The following is a 12,844-nucleotide window of genomic DNA, read 5'->3' on the forward strand; positions in this document are numbered from 1 at the left end:
TTCAGGTATATTTTTAATTGAAGGCATAATTTTCTCTAAAAACCTAGGGGGAAATGTTTTTCAAAACCTTATACACCTACCATGGTGTTTTCTAGCTAAAATGAACCAATTAAGTCCATTGTACCCTTTATATTTCTCCCATTGAAAATAGTTCAGTTTCAATTCTATGGCAAACATTTCAAAATAAATAATGAATGCAGTGAAATCTAAACCTTGATATACTGTCCTTTTTAACTAATAAATTTGACATGTTACACTTTGTAACATGTACAGTATGTTACTTTGATACATTTATATATTGTAATAGGATTGCCATTAAGAAATGTATCATGATATATTATTAAGTACATTTTTATTGTCTATATTCACTATGCATTAGATTTCTATGGCTTATTTACTCATTACAAAAAAACTACGGAATGCTTCAAGGATTTCCCTGTCATCCTTGTGCAGAAACCATGCCAATCTTCCCTGTAACATTACAATTTTAATAAACATGGTACCAAAGTGAGCACTAGATATACTATTTTGAGTTATTGTAAATAAGGTGAACATTATTACATATATCTGCTCCATGAGCAGCTAAAATATTAAAAGTCAAGGTGATACATTGTGATAACTTGTGTAAAAATATAAATTAGCCATTGTTTCTTAATTATAAACATATAAAAATAACAAGAGAAAATTGTAAGAATTTCAATAGACTCCAGAGAGGATATTTTCTTGAAAGAAAACTAATAATAACATGTTTTTTTGTACCAGATTATTTTTTGAAAAGATTCACTCTCTACCCAGTACTTTCAAGGGCAATGTAATATTCCTTATTCTTTGATTTCGGCTTGATCATATGACTTGTTTTGGCTAATGGGATGTTGGCAGAAGTGACGCAAGCTGAGAGTTGCTCTCTTACATCTCTGCCACAACCATGAGGAAGTCATGCCCAGACTGCCTACTGGTCCCAGTAGAAAAATAGAAACTTTGGGGGCAGAAATAATTGCTCTCTTCTTTGCCCAGCCTTGATCTACTCTGAATAAATGACAGTGGTTTTAACACAATAACTTTTAAGGAATTTTTGCAGCCTTTTTAAGTTAGTAGCTAACTGTCATGAACTCAAGAGACATTGAAATGTTCACCTTTTATATAGTGTCTTGACACATTAGATTTCTTCAGCTTAGCATTTTCATGCCCTTTTCAAAGCCTATCTTTCATGGTCCTCTTCAAATGCCACGTTTCTCTGAAAACAGCCTCGCATCAGAGTTTATTTATCAACTCATATCTATTCTCCAGAACACAGTTTTGTGTCATTTTGCAACTCTGAGAGTTTATACCTTGTGTTATAATTATCTGTTTATTCTTCATATATCTGCTATTGGAGTGCACCTGAGAAGTGTGGCTTCAGTAATATTTGTCTCACTATTTTCAGTTTTTAGAATCTGTATATTGATTTTTATGCATATTGAATAAATAGTTTTACATCGAGGAATATGTTTATTGAAATATATGTTTGGAAGTCCTAAACAAAAATAAAAACCTATTATTGCTTTATTAGACTGGTAGGATGAGGAAAGAAAACTATTATTATTAGAAGAACTACAAGCGTAACTTAACACACATTATAAACAAGCCTTGTAATCATTAGCTTGCAGACGTGAGGGCTTGTTAATTGTTTGGGGCTTGCTATCAATATCAAGCATTTTCATTCCTTTAATATGATTAGGAAACCACTGCTCTAGTCCACTGATATTAAGGAGGTGTCTTCTTCAATTTCTTTAAAACTAGTAGTAGAGCATTGGCTGAATGTACTGATGTTCTTATCCTAGTGAACAAAACTGAGTAATTCTGAGCTAGTATATTAAAACACCTTTAAGTGTGTTTTCTTGCCACAACTCTGACTCCACAATGAGTCTTGATACATTCTAAATATATTGAAATGGAAAGTGACATTTACAATCCAACATGTGGGCTCTGGGTGTGCTTATTACTACTGGGGTGCTATTGCTTCTAGGTCGTCTCAATGTACAGAGCTAGGGAATGTCAGTATGTATACTAACCCATACAAATAAACATATCTATATTTACATACCTAATTATTTATGTGTATATGCACATACAATGTATATTACAAATGACATAAATATATATACCATAATTGTACTAGTAGGTTAAATTCCAATCCAGTATCACAGAGTTAAATTTAAACTGTTTCCTTATTTGTAAATTATTAATATTTCCCCAACAGTGAGGAAACTTGTACTTATCAGCTATAATATATTTACTTCTTTTATTACTGTAATATACATACAAAGCAGTTTCATCCTACCTATTCCCCCACAAAAACATATCTATTACATTTTACATATATATACATATTATATATACATATTTTATATATACACACATATTATATGTATATACACACACATATTTTATATATATATATATATATACACACATAATATGTATGTATATATGTGTATGTGTGTATATTCTTTTTGTCCTCACAGTAACCAGTCAAGATACTGTTTTCTGAAGTTACTTTAAGTAATTATTTTCTTTGCACCCATCAGCCTCATAATAGAGTTAGGCTTACTTGTTATTGTTTGTATTTCATATTTAATTTTCCCACATCTTGGCAGATTTTCACTGTTGAGTGGTCTTTGAGGTATGTGAAATTACTATGGTTCTAACATTCTGAATGTACAAAAGATAATGAGAAATTTCACTTCCTCCTAATCTCTGTTTTCTTATTGCCATACCTGCTTCTTCCTATTTCTTTTGTACCCGGCCCTGATGTGAAATCAAACTATTTACTTTCTCATTTATCTTTTCTTCGACACCAAAAAAATAAAGACATGCTCAAAAAATTTAAAAAGAAAAAAAAAAAAGTTTCAGGCCTGCTGAAAAGCACATGTGCCAAACTGAAGTAGTGACTCCATATTTGAGCAACAAAATAAATAGAGTAGTACTTGATTATAATCCACAAAATCAAAATAATAATGAATCCATAAATAAGTAAATAAATATCACTCCTAAACTATATTAACCACAAAGGAAATACAATAACTTTACAGTGGAGAAACCAGAAAGTCAACAAAGTCAACATCACCAGTAGTAAGATATAGCAGATTATGAATACTGTGATGTTATGCTTTAAGAACTCAACACTTATCTTATTAGGGAGACCACTTCAGGGATGCTGTAGATGCCTGATCACTGCGCTGTACATCTGAAGCTAAAGCTGAATAATAATGAATGTCAACTATAATTATATACATATTATATACATATAATTATAGTTGACATTCATTTTATATATATATAATTATAGTTGACATTCATTATATATATATATACACACACACACACACACACACACTCATATATGTATAGTCACAAGAAGTGGAGTACAGCATATGGAATAGAGACAGTGGAAATGTAATGGCTATATGTGATGTCAGAGGGGTAGTAGATTGGGGGAGGGGGGTTATCACTTTGTGAGGGGTAAAAATGATAAATTTATAACTATTACAGTGTTCCATGCACATGAAACTAATAATAAAGATAAAACAATAATGCTGAACTCAACATCAGACTAACTTCAGTCTAGTTGTGAAGATATCTCAGACTCAATCAAATTGACTAACACTAAACAAAATAAATTAACAATATTCTTCATAAGTATCAAGGTCATGAAAGAAAAGGGAAGTCTGAGTAACTGTTACAGACTAAAAGAGACTAAGGAGAAATAATAACCAAATGTACATATGTGGGATTCTCGATTTGACTCTGGAACACAAAGAGAGCATTAGTGGAAAAACTAATGAAATTTGAATGATGCCTTAAGTTTAGTTCATAGTATCGTATCAATGTTAACTTCCTGGTTCCAACAATTTCACTATGGTTATGTAAAATGGAAAAATTACAGAAAGCTGAAGGAGGGATATATATGAAAACTCTTTGTAGAATTATTCAACTATTCTTTAAGTCTAGCTTTAGTTTAAAAATTAAAATATCTTGTTTTGTATTCAAATATTTTATTAACAATTATCAAAACTGTGTGTAGCTTTAAATAACTTTATGACAAAATTTGAAATGGGATCCAGCTCTCCTGATTCAAGTTCAATAATCTTTCCAATACTCTGTTCTTCTAAATCTTCTGGGGATATTTTTAGTCAAAATACAATTGATGTGGTAATGCATTGATTCTGAAGTCTATTGTTAGGCATTATAAAATATGAAACTCATTTTTTTTTTAAAGCTTCATATGCCCTATTCTTGACTCCCCTAAAAATAATCCATAAACTCATCCACCTACTTTTGTGGTTATTCAATTAGTTACTCTCTACAAAAGAGAAGAGAAACCCAAGATTTATTTTTAAGAAGGCAGTAGGCTGTCTATTGTTTATAGATCTTAGAATTGAAGAGCAGAGAAAAAGCATTTGAAATATTTTTATGTTATTTTCCTACCCTAAGCTTGTTCTTAAAATTGGTTGCTTCAAATTATCCCTGCAGTTTTATAATATCCTTTGTGCTTCTTTCAGGACATTAAAAAATAATTTTTAATGAGACAATATATTTTTAAAAAGCGTCATAAATAGATAGCAAATCACCATTACCAGTGTAACAATAATGATATTTCCCTCTGATCTCCAAAATAAGAATTGTGATTCTTTAAACCATAGTTAAAATCATACTTTCTGATGATAAATTATTAAATAACATTTTCAAGAATTACTGGATATTCTCATTTATTTTGCTCTTTGATTTGGCTGCATTTCCCAGAGCCATTCTTATCTGACTGGTAGGTTGTTACTGAAATGCCACCAGTGCCTGTTAAGACATGCAGAAAATTAAGCTCACACAGTTACATGCTGAATCGTATAGATGGTTCTATAATGATATTGCTACTAGTATTGAGCTATTGAAGTTTTATAGCAGTTAATGCAAATAATATTATATAACTATATATACAGAAACTAATAATTGGTAAAAAAAATACTAAACATTGTTATCTGGGGACTTATCAGTAAAATACATATTTTATTAAATTAATATTCTAGGTATGGAAATATTAGGCTAAAATTCCAAACTTACATCATTTCCTGAATCTTGCATGATCCCATGTGGAATGTCATCATTTACGTCATTGATTTAGCATGAGATTCATTCCCATTTTGATCAGGTAATTGATAAAATTATACTTGTCATTTTAATTTAAAACTTAAAGTGAAGTTACTTCAAAGAAAGATCCTGGACAGAAACACAGAGGGAAAAATCCATTTAAACAGCACATTACGTTAAATATCCCACAGAGCTGAACTCAATAGGAGCTGTCGGTAATGCAAACCCTGGGGACATCCTTATTAGTCTGCCCATCAAGAGGACTGTATGTGTGTTTTGAACTCTGTGGGTTAACAATAGCCAATAATTTAAAGCTGTGACTCCAGGCATTTAAAACGCAATTGCCTATAGTTTGCTGGCATTTAAAATAAAATAAACCAGCAGTGAAGTTGGTGAAGTGGACTTGAGACTCTCCAAAGGGATACGTGAAGTTGTCATGTGTATATTTTTTTTTTTTTTTATTGCCAAGTTTGGTTGAATATGAACCTATAGGCTGTTAAGGATTTCCATTTTGGGGGGTTGTATATAATACTATATAATCAAATGTTTAGTGAGTGCTTATAGTCCCAGGTCTCCTGATGTAAAGAAGTTAAGAAGGCTTTCTTGCCTAAATAAACATATGCTACAATGGAATAATTACTAAATGGCTGATGTAAGTGATGGCGATGATAGTTTGATGAAGATGATGATAAACTGTTTTAGATTTAAATATTAAAAATGCAAATGACAGAAGGAATAAATTTATATAGGGTGTACTTATTAAAGTTCAGAATAGGGGGTCTCTGAAGACTTGTGCTCCTCGTATGTGCTCAAATCAGATTTTATTCTCTTCCTCTGAGTTAAATAATATTATTAGGTTTTTAATGACACTACATCCACTAATCTTTTGTAGATTAAAAAGAGATGTAAACCAAGTTAAGTTTTTTTTTTAAGTCTGTTTCTATGTGTACCATAGATAACAAAATTTCTAAAATAGTCACATGAAATTTACATTTACATTATTTTAGGCACCAATCCCAGTTTCACTGACTCTTTTTATTCTCTCAGTCATTTCATTGGGAATCTTGGAAACCATAAGTAGACCTCGGGTTTTTGGGTTACCCTATTACTTTGGAAGACTATACATTAACATTCCCCATATTCCGCCTTGGAAAGTAATTATAATACTGGGGGTACCAAAAAATGTATACACATTTTAAGAAAGGAAAAAATTGTATTAAAATTGTAATACTCTACATATACCGATAACAAAAATGACTGCAAGTCATGTGTATGCATTTCTTTTGAAGCCACAGGTATATTAAATCTTAGAAGATATAAATTACATAGGACCTTCTAGTGTCATTTACATAAAATCCTCATGCCTCTTAATCAAAACAATTAAGGAAAATCTGACAGCAGCGCCATTAGAAGGGGCAGAAGGCAGAAGCTCATTCACAATCTAGCTTCGTTTACAAGATGGAAGTGCAAGGACTGCTGGAATCACATCAGCTTTTTGTTCTATACTTTAATATATTGTACAGCTTTGGAAACAAGATTAGTTGCTGGTGAAATATATGACACTCCCTTTTATCATTTCCCCCAAACAGGATATGCATATTTTTAAGCCTTACCATACTGCGGTGTTGATTTTACCTCCGATTCTAGGCTATACTCTATATTCTTAGTGTGTTAAAAGTAATGGAAAAAAATACCATTGAAAGAAACTGGGTTTGCTTTAGTTTACATAGCTAGAAATGCAGTTCCATTTTGTGCTGATTCTTGTGTTCTTGGTGTGGTGATCACAACATAATATTTGGGTGTTAATAGCTATACTTTTGCAGACTCGTAATGAATTGGGAGTTTTGATAGGTACTTTACTTATATTATTTAATTGAGTCTTCTTAATTATTTTTTTTTATCACTTCTGTATCTAATGGAACACAACACTGAAGATGTGATGCCACATAGCTATTAAAGGCTGGAATATTTAAGGCCCCATCTTACTGATTGATACCCATGTGCCCTTCCATATTTCATCATAGTTTATAAAATTGTGATAAACTGGATAAGCAATTAAGTTAGTATTCACAGTCCTTGATTTTGGTTCTCAGAGACTCAAAGGAAACATTTGTTGGTGAAGTGTACATTTTTCCCTCTCAGTTCTTAAGAAAACAGTCACAAATTTACTTGCTATACTAGGCCTGCTGGACCCTTTATTCACAGCCTGTACTGACCAGCAGGTAGGTGATAAAGTGCTTTTCCTTTACAAGAAAATTGTAGTTTCTGGACTAGCATTTACATCAGTCTACAGAAAGCCCGAAGTTGTGATCACAATTTTCATATTTTTATGATAAATATGTATTAAAAGCTTCAAACTTTAATCCCTTTAATTTCATATACTCAGCCACCATTCATCTTGTGTTTTGATTCCAAAACTGAAACATGGTGATGTATTTAAATCGAAAATATCCCTGATAAAACATTTTGCTTTGGGATCTGCCAGTTTACCATTGTTTACAACATAGTTTTTCTGAATCAGCGATTATCCTTTTGAAAATAATACGTTACTATTCACAAAGTATATTTTGGTATTAACTTACATTTTAGTGTCTCTTTCTGATAGGAATAAAATGATATCACATTTCTGAAACTCAACTGATTTTACACATTTACAATTCCTGGGCCAGACTACTTGCTTTAAGGGACAGATCAGAACTTTTGTATGTAACAATGGACTCTGGTTACTAAAAATATTCCACTTCTACATCCAAATTTAAAAACTTCATATATACATTTTAACTTATCACATTTATACAGGCAGTTCTGCTGATGCATTATTTCTGTTTATATTAAGAGACAGTTTCTCCATTCTTTTTGCACTGTAGTTTTGACACCTTTATTAGATAACTGATTTTTACCTGATTAGGAATAATGGAAAGTATGGCTTCATTATATTTCAGATTACTTTGTAATAACTATACTATTTAAAAGAATTTGTAATTGCCTAGCACATAGAAAAATGCCGAGCACCACACAATAGACAGTGTATAAATTGTTTGAATGAAAGAATGAATTAATTAATACAACAATGAATTTGCTTTTGCATTAAGGTAAATAAATAAAAATCATTTAATTGATAAGTCAAAAATAAGTTTGTATATTAAAAGACCACAATTTAAGAATAGAAATGCTTAAAATACTTATTTAATACTTAAGGATAAAACCTACACATATGTATTTCTTTTCAGTGAAAATAGTGACGTAAGATTGAGATCAAATTTGTTATGAATATGACTACAGATTCATAGAATATGTTTTCAAAAAATCAAAATCTCCCATTTTTGTTGCTTCTGAAGTCTTTTTCTCATGTGTTTCTTTTTTTTTTTTTTTAATTTTCACATTCTTTGATTGTTGTTATCACTAGATTCCGGGACCTTAAAATTTGGGATTATAATTTTTAAAGTTTGAATCTTTAGTTTTTAGAATAGTATAAGAAATGGGCACTTAATATATATTTAGAGATTAAAATAATTAATTAAAATTTACAAGTACTGCTTCATAGTCCTTTCATGTTGCAAAGCTGCCCTGATATAATCTTTTTTAAAAATATATTTTGTCCATTGTTAACATGAACCCTAATAGCAAAGACATTATGTTTAAAATATAACCTATTATTTCTTATACACATTACATTTTTGAACTCTTCTCTCCATCTCTGCCTACTCATTTCAGTATCTTTTCATATTCGTATAACTGGATTGGCATTTCTTCCTAAAAGTGTGTACTAAATATCCTTCTTTCATGTTATTTGTTTTCAAACCTTCTTTTAAAAGAAATATCACACTTATCCCTGATTAATTCTGTTATTCACACTTTTCATATCTTTCTAAGTTTATTACTTGACTTTAAGTCAATTTCTTGTCTGTATCATTTTTATGCAAATCCCAGAGGTCTACTTTGTTTAAAAATGTAGGTTTTATTAATATCCAGGTATGGCAACGCCTCATATCATGGATAATTGTCATTGACAGAATAGTTGCTATACTCATGGGGTGCAAAGGGAAGGGGGCACCTTACACCCTCGGAGTCCACATGAGGAAGTACCGGGTCTGTCAGGAATCAGAAGTATTAAGGAGAAAACTTGGGCAAGCACCTTTGTTGTGGTTTCCATGGGAAGGGATGGGCAGGGTAGGATAGGCAGATACAGAATGGGCTAGTCTGAATTACTTCAGAGGGCTCTGAGGCGTAGGGGCTGTTCTAGTTGTCTGGAACCTGGCTCTGGGGTAATTAGAGCAGAGGAAGAGAGGCCCTGAGTGTGAGAGCCAAACAGTGCAGGTGGTTAGGGTGTGGGCTCTGAATTGCTTGCTTGGCAGATGAAAGTCACGCAGGTCTTTTCCTTTCTCTAAGAATTAGCCATCGCTGGGAGAAGCAGTCCCTCCAGTGTCAGGAAGGCCCCAGTTGTCAGAGCATTAAAATTACACACACACACACACACACACACACACACACACACACACACACACACAAAGATATGCATGATATACCATTTCATAATTTTTTAAATATCTACACATTTTTATTCATTATTTTGATCCATTCAATCATTGTATATCAATTCAAGCACTTATTCATGTCGTGTTAGGCACACTTTTCCTTTCAGAAATCTTGTTGATGTCTTCCTGTGAGATTATACCAGTTTAAAGATTATATCAGTTTAAAGATTCAGTGAACTGGCTTTTTACTGATTCTATTGGCTGCCAAGCATAAACTTTCACATCTGTTTATAGCTCTCTGGGTGCATCCTGGACTCTACATAGTGATAAGTATGGAACAGTGGAAAAATCGTCTTATTAGAAGTTAGGAATAACACGTTTTATATTATTTTGAACAATATAAGGTTTTTTTTATTTTGGTTTGCTTTACACTTTACATGTATTGAATGCCAGCCCCTTATTTTAATAGCTTATTCAAATTCACCTTTTTGTTGGGTTAGTTTGCATGTCTTAAATTAGGTTTGAGTTTTGGAATCTTTTCAAACTGATGTTTTAAAATTTTGTTTCCTCTCCAGTTATGTTTGTTCTCTATTTTTTCTTTCTATTTTTTTTTTTAATGAAACATTGTTATTTCAAGAAATGAGTTCATGTTTTACAAATATTTTTCCTGGATTGTTAGATTTGATTTCCTTAAGTATTTTTATAAAATGTTTTATAAATTAATTTTTATAAAAATCTTATAGAATCAAATTTTTTATTCTTTTACTTTATTGTCTTCTGGTTTTAGGTTTAGCTTAGAAAGACCTTCCATACTTCAAATTTATAAACTTATTTAAGCAGGTTTTCTTAATAGTTTGTTTCCCTGTCATATGTTCAATATAGATCTTTTAGCCACCAGGGATTTATGTTGTATTTAAATGTCATCTCAGTCGTGTAGTAAAACCTATTTGGGATTGTTTACAGATTCTCATTTTCTGTCTATTGACAAACATTTTTTTGTCAATAATAATAAAAGTTTTATTAACTGGCTAGTCCTATATTACTCTATAATTTTCCTTTATCTTGACTACATATACCGTGTTTCCCTGAAAATAAGACCTAGCCAGACCATCAGCTCTAATGCATCTTATGGAGCAAAAACTAATATAAGAACCAGTCTTATTTTAATGTAATATAAGACCGGGTATAATATAATATAATATAATTAATATAATATAATATAATATAATATAATATAATATAATATAATATATATTATACCTAGTCTTATTTTAATATAAGACTGGGTCTTATATTAATTTTCGCTTCAAAAGATGCATTAGAACTGATGGTCCTGCTAGGTCTTCTTTTCGGGGAAACAATGGTAGATCCTGATTCATCTTATAAGCTTAATTTCCAAATAAACTTTATTATAATTTTGTCAATTTCCAAGAAAAATTAAAAGATCAGTTTAATTGGGATTAAGTACATATTATTATTAATAGTAATTATGGGAGAATTGATACTCTCAAATGTTTAGTGCTTTGGCTATGAACATCACTTAAATATCATTTTTCAACTGTGGTAGGAAGCAGTAAGAGGTCCCCTGCAATGATCTCCATCTTCTGGTATTTACATTTTTTTGTAATTTCCTCTCCTTTAGTGTAGGTGGGATCTATGGCTTAGTTTAGACTCATAGCATATTTCACATGTGATGAAATGGCTCTTCCATTATTATGCTTCATAAGATTCTAATTTCCATCTTGCTAGAAGATCCTCTCCCTTATTAGCTTTATATATATATAAATTGTATGTAGTATTTTATGTAGGGGTCCATATGGCAAGAAACTTGAGCATGGCCTCTTGCTAGTAGCTGCAGGAAACTGAAGCCTTTATTCCAACAGCCAAAAAGGGATTGAAGTCTATCAATAAATACCAAATGATTTTCAAAAAGATCCTTCCCACTCATGCCTTGAGATGAGACTGTAACCCAGAAAGAAACCTCATTTATATAAAATATACAGATATGTAATATACTAATAAATTTAATAAGCAAATACTTTGTTTCTTATATTGACATTTTCCAGTTAAACTAATTGGCAATTTTTAATATTGGTTCTGTCCCTATTAGATTTGGTATCAATGCTAGATTGGCAACATAAATGGCAGTTGTCTTCTCTTATTGCAATCTTAAAAAATTGCATTGTACTTATTTCACTTAGCATAAGTCAGGCAGAAAAAGACAAATGCCATATGGTTTCACCGATATGTGAAATCTACAAAAAACAAAGCAAATGAACTAACAAAACAAAACAAAAACAGACTCATAGAAACAGACTAAAGGGATGGTTACCAGAAAGGAAGACGTGGAGGGATGGGTGAAAAAGGGAGGAACGTAGTTGATAATATTGTGATGTGTTTGCATGGTGATAGATGATTACTAGAATTAAAGGGCTGATCACATGGTAAGGTATAAAAATGTTGAAGCACTGTATTGTACACCTGAAACTAATGTAATCATTATAAAATTGTATACCAACTATACATAAGTAAATAATTTGAAGAAATATGAAAGAATTTTTAAAAATTACATTGTGTATTATTCCCTACATTACAACTTGAAAACATGCTATAATTTTTTAATAGAAACTCCATCAGAATCATATGCGATAAAGCTCTTTAGTCAGAGCTTGGAATGTTAGACATTCAGTAAATGTTAATTAATTTTATTAATGATATGACTGACAGTTTTACCAATTTCTTTCAAGGTATTTAACTTTAAAATTTTAATCACATAATGATATTTTAAAAATTTTTACTTTATATTTCATCTAATGTTTCAAATTATTTTGACTCAGTTTACTCCACATATGTGACTCTTCTCATTCTTATTTCACTGAATGTGTGACTGTCTGTTTTCTTTTTATAGAACATATACTTTTTAGATAGGATTATTTCTTATATATTTGTCATTCTACTCAATTTCTATTACCTAACCCACTTTTTTTCTGTTTATATTGTCTAAATTCTTAAGGTAGACAATTAATTCAATTTTATTCTCTTTTTTGGCATTGAAACAGGTTAAATGTGATTTTATTTCTATTAGAATAAATTAAAATATCCATAAGTTTAGATTTTGTAATTTTTACATTAAAACATTGTTTTTAGATATTTAACAAATGGTAGCAATTTTCATGTTTTACACTGTTATTACCAGTTGATGTTTTTCTAGTTTTTTTCCTGTGTGTATGTGTGTGTATTTTTGTTTT

The 12,844-nt window shown here is 30.9% G+C and overlaps 1 non-coding gene across 1 annotated transcript; it reads right to left on the reverse strand.

The window, feature by feature from the left end:
* Nucleotides 1-408: 408 nt before the first annotated feature.
* Nucleotides 409-515, reverse strand: LOC117034229 (U6 spliceosomal RNA). The gene has a single exon (XR_004425042.1). It is a non-coding gene; the product is annotated as a U6 spliceosomal RNA (small nuclear RNA).
* Between the last annotated feature and the right edge of the window lie 12,329 nt (nucleotides 516-12,844).

This window comes from Rhinolophus ferrumequinum, chromosome 14 (genome assembly GCF_004115265.2).
Source record: "Rhinolophus ferrumequinum isolate MPI-CBG mRhiFer1 chromosome 14, mRhiFer1_v1.p, whole genome shotgun sequence".
Classification (NCBI taxonomy): domain Eukaryota; kingdom Metazoa; phylum Chordata; class Mammalia; order Chiroptera; family Rhinolophidae; genus Rhinolophus; species Rhinolophus ferrumequinum.